This window comes from Hylobates moloch, unplaced genomic scaffold (genome assembly GCF_009828535.3).
Source record: "Hylobates moloch isolate HMO894 unplaced genomic scaffold, HMol_V3 SCAFFOLD_4, whole genome shotgun sequence".
In the NCBI taxonomy this organism is placed as follows: domain Eukaryota; kingdom Metazoa; phylum Chordata; class Mammalia; order Primates; family Hylobatidae; genus Hylobates; species Hylobates moloch.
The window spans coordinates 61774254-61789956 of NW_026652279.1; the positions used below are offsets into that span (position 1 = coordinate 61774254).

The following is a 15703-nucleotide window of genomic DNA, read 5'->3' on the forward strand; positions in this document are numbered from 1 at the left end:
TTTTGCTTTTACAAAAAAGTCTGTTGACGCTGCCCTAGTGGGGTGTTTCCCTTGGGAGAAAGTGAGTACATACACTTAAAATACAATGTATGTACTCGCTCACGTAAAATACAATGTACTTTACGTACATTTATTCATGTAAAATACAATTGTACTTTACTCACGTAAAATACAATGTCCTCCCTCCCTATCTTTGCCTTCTTGTCCTAGATCCTCAGCCTTAGAAGGAAAATTGGCTTAGCTTGACTTTTCCTTGGGGGGAGAGAATGGGTTAGTAAAAAAAAAAAAAAGAACACAGGAGGAGCCAAGGGATGTGGGTCTCAGGTCATGTTTGGGTGTTGGGTTTTTATGCTCAGTTTGGATAATTACTTTTCTAGTTCTGTAACGTGGCTTCCTCCTTGTTGGGCTCTCAATTTCCTTTATATTTGAAAAAAGCAATCCTTCACTCACTTACTAGATCACCATGATGACAATGTGAACCCTACCACCAACTCCTTCCTCACCCCACTTCCCAAATCAATCCAGGATCAGTGGAAACGAGGGTAATAGGAACTTTGGAAACATTTCTATTGGACTGCTAGATGAAAGTTTAAAACCTACTGTTTTATACCTATGGAGATAAACCTCCATTGTGACCACATAACTAATACAATGAATAACGCATCCTGCTTTCCACTTGAGAATGGGGTACTTTGGGCACATGAGACTGAATCACTTGTTTTCTGGAAATTCCCTATTATAAATATGACATTTAAGTACATAGTCTAAAAATGCTGATGTCTAGGAAAATACGTGCTAAATTATAGCAGAAAAAAATAGAATCTGAGAGCTGGACAAAGGAATAAAGGCAGAATGGGCAAAGATCATTTTATGTTAGGAAGACAGTGACAGAGATGTTTCTATTCATACAGATATTATCAGGTGGTAAATATATTTCTCATCAGACTTCGTATCTCGTAGATTTTATATTATAATACAAATCTATACATTTTTCATTCTTAGCCAAGAATATCTATATAGTTGCACAGTAAAGAAAATTTTACCACAGTGCACTTTAAAAACCACTTATACCTTATTAGGTTATAAATTGACCAAAGCTTTTGCCATACCACATCCTTGCTGCAGGGAGGGAAAATGGATTGATTTCACTGCACGAATCTCCCTTTTGCTAACTATATAGCTGATTTGTGTTTATATGGTAGAGGAAAAGCAGCAGTTATTGGATACTGGTTTAATGTAGAAGGTTAAATTAGTTGTGGGGACAATGATTACTCATGATTTCAAATGGTGAACCGAGCTTGGAGTCTTAGCCTGCTTTTTTAGTCACACTGCATTACTAAGCAACTTTGGAACAGGTGCTCTCAATGGGAAAACAGGTTCTGAGAAAAGTCTAGAGTAGATGAGACATGCATGAATGAGAATGAGCAATAATGCCTTAAGTAGGGAGGACGAATCATTACCCTACTACAAATATGATGAAAATTATCAATACTCATTACAATTAGAGTTGGAAAAGCTCTTAGAGGACAATGAGTCTAAGTTTCTTTCATGGAAAACCAACACGCATGCCAGGGAGCCACTGTCTAGTTTTGGCCTGATCACTGACTTCTGGTGGCAGAGATCCCCTTCTCATTCAAGCCAGCTCTTTTCATTTTGGTACAACTCCAATACTATACAGTCAAAATGCCCAAAAAGAGTAGAGAAAATAATATTAAGCTAGAAAATAGGAGTTCCAAATTCCAATTTCAGTCCTATGGTTAACTCTAGTTGTGTGACTTTAGGCAAGTGTTTGGTGCTCGTTGAGCCTCCGTTTCCTTATCTGTAAAACAAGGGTTTTAAGGTCCTTTCCAGTTATGATTTTCTCCATTTCTGTATTTTCCATTCCATGCTAGAGAAATGTGAAGCAGTTGTGAGAAAGTTACAAACAGCTGTGAAGTATTTCTTCTTAGAGTCCTCACTCATGTCACACCTGGGCTGCTTCTAAATGTTCCAAGATCTCTTGGTCTTTATCTCAGCTTTCCAGATGACATATAGTTTGATTTTATTTTGACTGTTGACATCTCCTAGAATGTTATCACGACTCAGAATCTGCCCTTTTGGTCACTATATAGCGTAGTGACAGGCTCAGCTACAAAAGCCCTCTTAGTAGCAGTTTGTCTAGCAGAATTTTGAAGTTGCTGTTTTTTATTTTAAAAAAGAAAGCATCAGAAATGTTGTACTGTTCTCACACACTAAGTCTTATTCTATCTGCTATGGAATGTCAGTAAACTGCTCAGTATTTGCTTTTTATTTTAGTGATTAGACTAGGCTGGAATAAATTTTGAGCTCAAAGAAAAGCTATGTCTTTAATAAACTCCAATTAATGCACACTGGTATGGTCTATGTATATATAGGCTATATTTTTAGAAACAAAACCACTATTTAATGTGATAGTAACTTGGCAAAGGTTGCAAATGCAACAGTAAAATGAATGACTATTTAGCTTTTTATTTATGTAACTAAATTGGATACAATTAAGAAGACTGTGCCTAGGGGACTTGACTTTATTGAACAATTATCATAACCAAAATCGATAGTGTTATGTGAATCAAACAAAGCTTTTCTGTACAAATAAGTAAATTTATTTTTGTAATATATTTTAAAATTAATTTTAATATTTTATTTATACATGTGAAAGTAAAAAATAATTCTTTTTAGACAAATCTGAAAAATTTTTAAAGTTTTTATTTACTTATTTTTTAAAGACAAGGTCTTGCTATGTTGCCCAGGCTGGCCTGGAACTCCTGAGCTCAAGCAATCCTTCTGCCTGAGCCCCCAGGGTAGCTTGGGACAATAGGCATGCACCACCATTCCAGGCTCAAAAAAATTTGTTTTAAAGAAAAATAATTGAATTGAGTTTAGGTGCTCAAGTAACTGCTAACAATGGACTGACGAGCTTGTAAAACATCAACAGGATATATATGTGTATGTTTATGTTTATATGTGTGTGTGTGTCTTTGTGTGTGTTACACACCTCAGTAAAAAGTTGTATTGAAACAAGTCACCATTGAATAGTTCACAGTAATGAGTTTGGAGTCTAGTATAGTTGGTGTGATAGCTTATCAGAGTCAACTCTTCTTAAGAAAACAAGAACTGACTCTTAGAAATGTGCTATTATCATTGACAAGGAACTAGAGATTATTTTCTTTTTTTTTTTTTTCGAGACGGAGTCTCGCTCTGTCCCCCAGGCTGGAGTGCAGTGGCGCAATCTCGGCTCACTGCAAGCTCCGCCTCCCGGGTTCACGCCATTCTCCTGCCTCAGCCTCTCCGAGTAGCTGGGACTACAGGCGCCTGCCACCACGCCCGGCTAATTTTTTTTTTGTATTTTTAGTAGAGACGGGGTTTCACCGTGGTCTCGATCTCCTGACCTCGTGATCCGCCCGCCTTGGCCTCCCAAAGTGCTGGGATTACAAGCGTGAGCCACCGCGCCCGGCCTAGAGATTATTTTCTAACTGGATAAATTACCATAAATACTTCCATCAATGGAAATAAATGCTATTCCATCATTGTCTCTTTTAGCCTTATATTTATAATTTAGATGTATTTATTAAGTGCCTACTAGGTAAATGCACATTATTTTTAAAAACATTCAATGAAAAATTTTGTAATTAGTAATAAAATATATTACCTCAGTCTTTGCTAAGGCCTATTCTCCAACATGAATTAAATCATACTCCATCTGTAAGAATGAATATTAAACTTACAAGGAACGACAGAAAAACGACCTTAGCAGAAAGGCCAAACAACCACCAGCTGTTGCCTGGAATATAGCAATAACCTCCTAAATGCTCATCTTGAATCCGGTATTGGAAGAAGAGTCAAAGAAGTAAAGGTTAAGGGCTAAGTAAGAGCAAAGGCTGAAAAATGACAGCCTGGGCTTGATAGGTTAGCTGTGTGACTTGAGGCAAATTACTTAGCTTCAGTGTGTCTGAGTTTCCTCATCTGCAAAACTGGGATAATAATATCATTTAACTCAATAGAATGATGTAAGAATTAACTAAAATAATCTGTATAAAGCAATTAGCATGCTGCCTGGCATTAGTGTTTAATAAATGTTAGTTGCATTTGCTTTGTCATTATTATTATTGGTCTCCTAAATTCCCAGAATAGCCAGAGTAAAATTTAATCAATATAAATCCAACCCCATCATTTCAGTACTTAGAAATTCTTTAACAGCTTCCCATTGGACGTAACAATAGCATTCAAACTCCTTACCATGGTCTGCAAGATTTGGCCCTGTCTACTCTCTAACATCTTTACTGACCACTTTCCCTCTCACTCCCAACTCTAGTTTCACTTGTTCTCTTCCTAAGCATCATGGGTATTTTTACACCTGTCTTTATACATGCTTTTCCCTCTGAGATAATCTTCCTCTCACTTATTGCTTGCCCAGTTCTAAACTCTGTGTTGCAGAAAGCAAGTCAAACTGTTCAAAATCTCTACCTTCAGAGATTTGAAAGTTCACTCAGGAGGCTGAAATAATTCACACAACATTTTCCATATTCTAAACAGCATTACCTTGGGAAAAACAATGTTGAGGCATAAAACAATAAGCATGTATCGAAGTTGAGCAGGGTGGAAGTAGGAGGGTACATGTGGGAATGGAAGGGAAGAACTCATCTGTGGTTTCCTGAGCAGGGCAGGCATCATGATGCATTCATAAAGTCTGTTCCCAAGCTATAAGGAGCTGCTGGAGAAGCACTCATTCTTCTTTTTGACTCTAGGCCAAAAGAAGTACAGCCCAGGTTTGGCCTGTTGAAGAGTTTTATTTGGCCCAAAGTTAAAAAAATTGTTTTTAAGATTCATTCATTCATCAAACATTTATTGAACACCTACCATGTGTGAGGGTCATTTCCAGATGTAAACAGCAGTGAACAAATACACAAAATCATATAAAGTCCCTATCCATGTGGAATCTACATTCTAGTGCAGAAAACAGGTAATAAAAAATTGATGGAGTATACTAGACCATATGTGATACGGAGAAAAAAAAAGCAGAGAAGGTGGAGAGGAAGAATGTGTGTATTCATGTGTGTAAGTTTAGATAGTGTGTCCAAGGCAGGTCTCACTGAGAAGATGACATTTAAGCAAAGGGATGCAGGGGATGAATGGGCCATAGAGATATCTGGAAAAATAGGGAACAGTAAGGACAAAGGTCACAAGGAGGAAATGAGCTGGTATATGTGAGGAACAGACAGGAGGCCAATGTAGCTGCAGAGATGAGGTCAGAGAGTCTCATGGGTTATTGGGGGGATCTTGGCTTTCATGCTGAGTAAGATGAGGAGACTTTGGAGGATTGTGGGCAGAGGGGCAATGTGATCTGACTTACACTTCTGGCTGCAGGAGAGAAAGAATGGAAGCAGTGAGACCAGTTAGGAGGCTACTTCAACAATCTTGGAGACAGACAGTGGTGGTTTGGACCACAGTAGTGCAATAGAGATCTGTAAGAAGTGATCAGATTCTGAATATATTTTGAAGGTAGAGCCAACAGGATTTCCTGATGAATTAGATGTGGGTTTTGAAAGGAAGACAGGAGTCAAGGACAACTCCAAGTTTTCTGCTTTGAACAAGTGGAAGAAAAGAGCTGCCAACATTTAAAATCAGGAGATTTAATTTAATAATCCAGACTTCCAGTTCCTCTCAAAATACTGGAAGATCTGGTCAACCACATAACTGCATTTTTCACAAGATAAAAAATGAACAGGAGCTGAGAAGCAGTTGCCCTATTGAGACAAGACATTGGCCCTTTGGTTCACTATCGACCTTGCTCCTTGTTTTATGTCTGGCCTTCTGAATAATAAATAGCTGTCCCGGCCTGTCTGTCTCCTGCAGACAGCTTGAGTTTAGGACCCCTGCCCAAAGTTCTACCATATACTCATGGCAGCAAAAATATAACATAAATTTGCCCACAATTTTGACTAAACGAAGGGCATTTTTGACAAAGTATTTTATAATAGGCCATAAAAAGGACACCTGCTATGGCCTACTCTTCTAGATTTCTCCTCCATGGCAATCTGACAGCATTCTGATACAGAGGTCCAGCCTCGCGGGAAAAAGAAAAGCTTCTTGAAAAAAAACTCCTCTTTCACATATTCTGATTTCATTAAGTCTAAATCCCAAGACTCAGGTCATAGTCTGTGTCCATACTGCCTGGGAGCGAGGTAAGGTACTTGACCACACCAGCTCTAATACCACATCTCACTACACCTGTGCTTTCTAAACAAGGGAGCTCCGAGGCCCAGGCTGGTACCAAGGCAAACTGGCTCTAAGCCTGTGTTATCACCACCAAGCCTGGTAACTGGCAAGTTATTTATTTTCCCTGGGCTTACCAACAAAAAATGGAGGTGGACTACAGCAGAGCTTCTCAAACTCTAATGTATATATAAATCCCCTATTCTAGATGATTATTTAGCTTCACTTACATGAAAATCACTGGCTTAGAATAAAGTGCTTGGTAACAGTGCCTCTGTGGACGACCTGATGTGTTTCTCCTCAGCAAACAGAAATAACATGAACCCAAAGACTTGTTTCACTTTGTCTACTAGGAAGCTCAGAGCTAAATGCACTGTTCAATATAACAGCAAAGCCATCTTACCTCAGGGATTCGAGTATAACATCTTTCCCCGTTCCTTTGTATTCATCCTAATGGTTTTGATTTTATTTATCTATTTTAACCCTAGGCAACATCAAATCCTTTTTGAAAGTGGGTGGGGAAGGAAGACAACACTGGAAGAAAGGAAGAGAAGAAGGAAAGTGATTTAAAAAAAATCTTCCCAAGTTGGTATTAGGAAAGTTAGCAAATACGGTTTGTGAATGTGATCAAATAAATACAAACCTAATCATCTGGCTCAAACCCAAAAGCAGTTTTGTTTCGGAGGTCTGTGCCCTTTAGACCAACAAAAATAGCCACAAACAGTATAGGGCTGTGTAGTGGCAAGAAGGACAAGCCCTACTACAGGCATAGGAAAATTCTTTCACTCAGCCTTTCTCTCTTTTAGCTAAGTATGGTCATTGACAGAATTGGGAAATCTTATGGCCTCGATTAACTCCCTATAATAACAAAGAGTCTGTTTTATTATCAGAAAGAATTTGAAGAAAAATGCATGTTAATTAGTAACACAAAAACTATGGGTAAAGTAAGCATCAAGACAGATATTTTGTGGTAATAAATCAAACTCGATAAACTTGCATTTTTTACCTTTGGCAGCACTCAGAAAAGCACATTAAAAGCCCAGGATATCGGTCCTGCTCTAGTGCCCTGAGAAAACCCTGGCTTGAAAGTCAGGATAGCCTGCTTGGCTACGAATGTTTCTGACCTTGGGCAAGCCTTGTAACCACCCTGGACCCCCTCCATAAAATGAAGACAGTGTGGAGAGCACAGATTCAGAAGCCTCCATAACTGAGCTCCACTTAACCAATTCTATCCCTGTGTTTCAACCAGGACTGAGCCCACACATGCTGAATAAGAGAGGCTAGAAGGTCACTCGCTAGTATATCCCATGCATTTCTTCCAACTGTTTAGAGTTGTATTTGTTCTCAAACCTGCCTATGCCTGTTGGATTTGTTACTATAATTACATAATTTAATTAAATATGATGTAAACTGGTGAAATATAACCATGAAAGAAAAGAGTTGCTTTCTATGAAAGGTACATTGAATAGTCTAAGAAGACCTGATAAAGGCAGGTGACTTAAACTGACTCTCAGGGCAGATGTAAATTAGACAATTGTGGAAGACAGGAAAGCAATTTGTAAAAATCTAGAGGGATTCCTTCTACAGTCTGCTTTATAAGGGCCAAAATTTAACAAAATTGAAATGAGAAATCATAGAAAATGCAATCACTAAGGTATAATTAATACGAGAAAAATGTTAGGAAATTGTAGTCGGCAGACTTATAATCAAAGAAAAGGCCTTGGCTCTACACCAAGGCTTTTACTGCAATGGGAAAGGGAGTAAGAACTGTGGTGAAATATTACAGAGGCCCCATGGCTCTTATTTACAACCAGATGAAATAGGCGACCATGATACTGAAAGACGTTTCCAGGAAGGAGCTGAAGACGGAGTGTGGAAGATGTAGTTAGAGTTGTGGGAGGAAGGGACACACAGACACTACTCTTGATAGTCTGGCATATCCTTGCCAGTCTGTCAGCTGAAGGGGGAGTGAACCCACTTCTACTGAGAATCATAGGTTGGTATCTACTAAGTTCCCAGGAAGTAAAGATTTCTTTAACTGCTAGCATTTTTATTCTACTCCTCCCTCCCCAGTTTTTAAAATGTTTGATAAAATTATTTGATGAGTAATACTATATGTTGAGTTTACCTGGGCAATGAGCACTGTGAAGGAGAACATAGTATGCTATGGTTTCCTGAGAGTAAGACATGCAGAGCAGGAGTAGTTCTAGGTAGAAATACTAGTTTTCAAGGCGAGACCAGGCCTGTAATTTTCTGCAGCATACCATGACATCATGGTTTATATGAGGCCAACTCCATAAATCAAGCCTTACCTAATTAGAGATTCTTCTGGAGATCTACATTATTAGAGCAAATAATTAAAACAGCCCAAGCAAGAATAAAAGCCAGATCTGTTTACAAAAATGTTCTTTCCCCCCAAAAAACTCTTTTAGTCTCATACCACTTACAGTTCTTTCACATTTAGTAAATTATAGACTCAGAGCATTTCTTTTTAGTCTGACTTCACTTTCAAGGAATTCTTCAATTAACTTTACGTTGCTTTAAGCTGTTCATCCAACGAGAAAACAATCTGTGGTTTCTGACTCCTTTGTGTGCCAATGGCTGCCATCCATGTTTGACTTTCAGACACACTGTCTCTTGAGAGCCAGGCTCTGTTTGCATAAAACTAGTCAGTTGTCATAGCATTTTGACAAGCACTATAGAAAAACAAAGGACAATACTTCGTGGTGGCTAAACTGTAAGAATTATCTCTGTAAGGGTTACTGTACTGGGGATACACACAACGTCCATCCACACCCAGTCACCTGGCCTGGGCCAGAAGGTAGCACATACTCCACTTTCAGCTGTGATCTTTCCAATTCTCAGGCACCATCTCTTTACTACTGATTCATTTCTTTCTCCCTCCCCTCTTTTTCCTAAATGGTTAAAACACCTGAAACTCATGGAGAGGTGTGGCTACTGTAACAGCAGGCAAAAATGTCAGTGGAAATCTAAAAAGCAAGAGATTGCATGGCCTTTGCAATGGTTATGGTGCATCTAGTGTCAGATTTTCAGCCAAATGTAGTGTAATAAAAAAGCATGAGCTCAGAGGTGAAACCTCAGTCCAAAACTTTGAATATTCTGACTCTAGTGTAGGACCTCAATTCTCTTTACCTCTTGAGGCCCATGCACTGATGTTTTTAAAGAAGTGCAAATAACAACTGGGCAGCTGAAAATAACCATGGGAACAAATGATGGAAACATATGATGACTGCTGAAGAAAAAGATCCTTAGGTTTTCTACCTATCCTGGCTGAGTCAGGCAGAATGGAATCTCCCTCACTTTCTTTTCCCCTGTGCCTGGCCAGTTTCTGGGTATCCCTCATCTATGTCCATTCCATGAATGTACTTCTGAAGCCAAAAGAATAATAAACCAAGAGTGTCTGAAACTGTCTTGAATACTCATGTCCAATATAAGATGTATGTGTGATTTTTCCAAAATCATGCTCAATGCTATTTCTGTAATGGGATGCGCAATTGTTGAACTGCAGGCCTTTCCAAAGAAATGGAATGAATACTCTAGCAGAGTTGTGCCGTAACAAGCATGAAGGCAGAGACGGTGGAACTAGAATGAATGCACAGGCCAGGTGAAGCCCAAGGGCTGATATTGGACATGGCACTGGCTCAACTTGGAGTGGTGGTGGAGTGGAGGACCAATGGAAGGTCTGCTCCTTTTCTTCAGGACAGAACTGTGTTTGACGTTTGACTTCTCTCTCAATGCTACTGCAACCGCATCTGAAGCAAAAGACTTGTAGGATTCCCAAGAGACTCAACATTATTCTACTATCATTTCTTTTCCAAGGGCTTCCCTCTATTTTTATTTAAAATTTTAAAAATCCCTATGTAAATTTTATAATGTGTGTTGGTTACAAGCTACTGAAAATGCTTTGTGGAAAAAGGAAATGGGTATAAATATGTCTGTCTTGGTGCCCCCCTCATATCTCTCTCTCTCTCTCTCTCTCACACACACACACACACACACACACACACACACACACACACACACACAATGGGATCTAGCATCCAAGCTATTCTAAGAACAGTTTCATAAAGTACCAGCTATTCTTCCTTTAACCAGCAAATCACTGTTCTATTGAATTATAATCTATTCTTTAATCATTTAGGGAATATCTAAAGCCCCCAGAAGTTCCTAGAATGCAAGGAAAGGGGAGGCTGAGGAAGTGGAGGTTCCCTTTACAAAGCTTTCACTGGCATCTGAATTTAGATCTTTTGAGATTTTAAAAATATAAGCAACCAAGACACTTGATTTAAAATTCACTGATTTGTTCAAAGTAGTGCTCTACGGAGGGCCAGTGATCTTCTAAAATGGGGTCACAGTACAGATTTTGCTTCAAATTCAAGAGCTCACAATAGCTCCTTTCTTGACTCTGTTCTTTCTGGCACTCAGATTTTTGAAGTAAAACAAAACATTACAGGAATTTTCTCTACAAGGAGACAGTTCTGAAATTCCGGGAAGGGCTCCTCCTCTCCCAAAGCGTCTTGCTTAATGCTGTGCATCATAAGCTTATTTCTTGAAATAAAAATGCTGAGATGCTGAACTTGGAAGGCAGCAATAAACCAAGGGGGATAAAGTTGAGGGCACAAAAATCTGAGCCTCACTTTTTAACACCTCCAAAGAAGAATGAACTTATTATATATAAGGAGAGCTCTATAGGGTGTTACTAGAAATTCAACTACTTCCAGTGGTTTTGCTTGATGCCTGGAAAAGCAGTGACATTGGCACAAGTGTGTTCTATGTGAGAACAGTAAGCTGGGGAATTTTGCATCAGGATTTGAGGTCTTAGGCAATTGACGCTGCCTTGAAAAGTACAGCACACTGGCACTAAGAAAATGCAAAATTAGGCTGGGCGTGGTGGCTCACGCCTGTAATCCTAGCACTTTGGGAGGCCGAGGTGGGCAGATTACGAGGTCAAGAGATCAGGACCATCTGGCCAACATGGTGAAACCCTGTCTCTACTAAAAATACAAAAATTAGCTGGGCATGATGGTGCATGCCTATAGTCCCAGCTACTTGGGAGGCTGAGACAGGAGAATCACTTGAACCTGGGAGGCGGAGGTTGCAGTGAGCTGAGATCACGCCACTGTACTCCAAGCCTGGCAACAGAGCAAGGCTCTGTCACAAAAAAAAAAAAAAAAAAAAGCAAATTATTCATTACTTTCTAATAAAATAGTTCATAGTAAGTTAATAGTAACATGTATACTCGCTTTGCAATTTTTAAATTAAATCACTAAAAATAAACACATTTTAAGAACTTTAAGACTATTTTAAAAATGTTATCAATTATTATTCATTTTCAATCTGCTGCTATTCCTTTTAGCTTATGGTAAAAGATATAACCCAATCGCAGTCCTCAAAAGAGAATGGCCAAAGCAATGCTAAGTCTCGCAAGCCCTATCTATCTGAGGCCTTCAAAATGATTAGAGCCCAAATGAATCAATTCTGTCTAGGCTGACAGCATCTATTTCCTTTTGGAAGTTCCGTGACTATGGAGGGAATATTTTGGCTTTCTAGTGCAAACATGTACAGATTTTGAACTTGGGGAACTTGCAACTTCCGGTTGTAAAGTTGTCTTCTACTCCTAAATGCGAGAATACAGCTTTTAGAAAATCTGCAAATGATTTATTTGCAGAATAGTGAAGTGAATTGCAAAGAATTATGTGAAACAGAAAGAGGGTGTGGGAGCAATAAAATAAATGAAGACACAAGGCTTCTAAAAGGTTACATGGGGAAATGAAGACATTAAATGCCACTTAATTTTAGAAAATAAAATTACAAGGTATATGATATGCTAGCAAAGTTCTGGATTATAGTAAGGCTTTCCAGGGAACAAGAAAACTTGTATGGCTACTACCCAGGGTAATTACTGAATCAGTGATATTACTCAGAAAATAAAATTGAGCATAATACACAGAGCTTTCAAGCCAGTTTCCTTGTGCCACATTCCCCCCTGCCCTCAATCTCATTCTAGCCGCTTCCTTTAAGTGAAAAAAAGAGTCACTGCAGCTTTCTGGAATTCTCTACCATACATTCCAAGTACATTAAAAAAATGAAAATAAGTCATGAAGTTGGATGACAATATGATGAAAAATTATCTTACTCCTTAATTTTGCTACAATAGTTTGAAACACGATAGTTCTGTAGAATGTGAATCGCAGTCTTACACAAACATACATCAGCATACATTCATACTGTTTAAAAAGAGAAGAGTTTTAAATAGAAAAGGAATGGAAAGATAGTCAACAGCAATAGTCAAGATATCTACAAATAATTTTAGAGGAAAAAAGTATCTACTACTGTCTTTAAATACATTAAAATACAACAATTTTACATATTTACTTTTCTCTCTTTTAAAAAATTACTTTAAAAATCTTTTTAGAAATTAAATCACTAAAAATAAATTTTTAAAGAACTTTAAGATTATTTTTTAAATGTCATCAATTATTATTAATTTTCAATCTCCTGCTATTCCTTTTGGTAAGGGTAAGGTTTGAGAGATTACTCTCCTGTCAATTCATATTTTTATGTCTTTTACCCCTTGGCTGTTTCACTCAGGCTGGAGTGCAGTGGCATGATCATAGCTTACTGTAGCCTCAATCTCCTGGGCTGAAGAGATCCTCTTCCCTCAGCCTCCTGAGTAGCTGAAACTAGACATGTGCCACCATACCAGGCTACTTTTTGCTTTGTCACTGATTTTCTTTTGGATATATGCCCAGAAGTGGAATTGGTGGATAATAAGGTAGACCTATTTTTATTTTTTGAGGAACCTCCATACTGTTGTATCAATTTACATTCCCTTGAACAATGTACAAGGGTTCTCTTTTCCTCACACTTTGCCAACACTTATCTTTGATCTTTTTGATAACGGTCATTCTAACAGCTGTGAGCGATGTTTCACTGTGGTTTTGATTTATATTTCCTTGATGATTAGTGAAGTACAACACCTTTTTATATACCTCTTGGATATTTATCTTCTTCTGAGAGATGTCTATTCAGGGCCTTTAACAATTTTTTAATGAGCTTATTTGTTTTTTGTTATTGAGCTGTAGGACAGTCTTATATATTAACCCCTTACCTGATACATGGTTTGCAAATATACTCTTCCATTTCATAGGCTGCCTTTTCACTCTGTTGATTTTTTTTTTTTTTTGCTATGCAGAAACTTTTAAGTTCGATGTAATTTCATTCATCTATTCTTGTTTTAGTTGCCTGTGCTTTGATATCATATCCAAAAAATCCCTACCCAGACTTATGTCAAGATGCATTTTTTTTGTTTTCTACTAGCAATTTTATGATTTCAGCCTTAAGTTTTAGTCTTTAATTCATTTCGAGTTGATTTTTGTATATGGTGTGAGATAAAGGTCAAATTTCTTTCTTCTGCATGTAGCTATCCATTTCCATTTTTGACAACACAAATGAGCCTCATCTGACTTTGAAGGGCCCTCCCAACTCCAGTGCACCTACAAAATATGCTGAAGTTTTATGGCCACAACACTGCAGTTTAATTTCTCACACTTTAATCCTGCTTGCTTCATCTTTCTTTCTTTTTTTCTGTTTGGAGATGGAGTTTCGCTCTTGTCGCCTAGGCTGGAGTGCAATGGCACGATCTCAGCTCACTGTAACCTCTGCCTCCTGGGTTCAAGCAATTCTCCTGTCTCAGCCTCCTGAGTAGCTGGGATTACAGGGACATGCCACCATGCCCGGCTAATTTTTGTATTTTTAGTAGAGACGAGATTTCACCATGTTGGCCAGATGGTCTCGATCTCTTGACCTAGTGATCTGCCCGCCTCGGCCTCCCAAAGTGCTGAGATTACACGCGTGAGCCCCCGGACCTAGCCTTCACCTTTCATACATATTGGTCACTGTGTACAACTTAAAAATCCTCCTGAATACACTTCTCAGAGTTTCAAAGTCTTTGCCTGGGAAGCTCAAGGCAATTATGGAGGCTGAGAAGTTCCACAATCTGCAATTTGCAAGCTACAGATCCAGGAAAACTGGAGATGTAGTTATGGGCCTGAGAAATAGAAAGCTGATGGTAGAGATTCCAGTCTGGACCTGAAGACCTGAAAACCAGGAGCACTGAAGGCCAGAGAAGATCAGTGTTTCTTTTTTTTTGTATTATTTTTAGAGACAGTGTCTCACTTTGTTGCCTCGACTGGTTTTGAACTCCTGGGCTCAAGGGATCCTCCCTGCTGGGCCTCCCAAAGTGCTGAGACTACACGTGCATGCCTCCACATCTGGCACACAACTTTACATGTCAGATAATCCAAGGACTCTCAAATTTCATTAACTGACTCTTCAACAAAGATCTCAGGATACATGTTGCTGACAGCACAAAGTACATATACAAGAATTTCACTCTTTGGTTACTATGGTGCTTACTCTCATTTGGTAGGTGCCAGGTATATCTGAGTATATAAATAGGACAGATGGTTAAAGAGGATAAAGTGGTGCTGAAGAAATGTGATGAGCTAACTAACAGTTACTAATAATGGGAGAGGTAACTGTGGTAGAGGAGTGATTAGCATGGTCATCAGGAGGTGCTACAAATCTCATCAAACTTCACTGCTCCAATCTACACTGGAGCTCCAAAAACCTTTGCTGATGTAACATGTTAGTGCTTTCTGCTCTGTATAATGGACCAACTGGATGGGACTTTTCTCCAGCACTCAATTCATTTTCAGCTTAATTGATAATCAGATACAGACATATACTTGATCGGATATTTTATAAATCCTGATTTTTGACGACAAACATTTTCAGGAAATATCATTTTGACAAGGGAAAATATCAAAATGAAGCGCTATAGAAGTCTTTATGAAGAATTGTACACACATGTGAGAAACTGGTGAATTTGAAAAACTAACAAAAACCCATTTAAAGATCTCCATTACTGTTCAACAAAATTAAAGCAAATCTTATGTAAATATAAAATGATTCATAAGGAAGCTGTGAACTATAATTAGATGGAAATATTCTGATTGATATTTTGGACACAACTAATTCTCACTTTGCCATTAGATAATATAGACTAAGGTGTCATGAAATCTGCATCTGTTCCTAGAAGCACTATTAAGAAAAGAGATAAAAGAAATATCTGCTTTATAAGTTTATAGCAACTTTGCACATATCTAAAATGTTACAACAACTCAGATTCAAGAAATAAGCGAAAGGATAAAAAGGATTCAAGAGCAGCCAGTTTATGAATTGCATGGACTTTACATGTGAAAGAGCTTCCTAGTGTACTCTTATTTTATATGCATATTCATATGGCAAAGTATTTTAGTTTCAAGGTCACAGAAGATTAGGAGCATTCACATCAGGGAGGAAGGTTCAACAAGGCACCCTCACAGAAGTCTGCCAGTCTTCACAGCCAAGAAATCAGAAAAGCTATAAACAGCTGACCCGGCTGGGT

General features: G+C 38.4%; 1 protein-coding gene across 15 annotated transcripts in view; it reads right to left on the reverse strand.

Annotated features, from left to right (window-relative positions):
* CMSS1 (cms1 ribosomal small subunit homolog) overlaps window positions 1-15703 on the reverse strand; it is a 362094-nt gene that overhangs the window by 148055 nt on the left and 198336 nt on the right. The window lies entirely within an intron of this gene.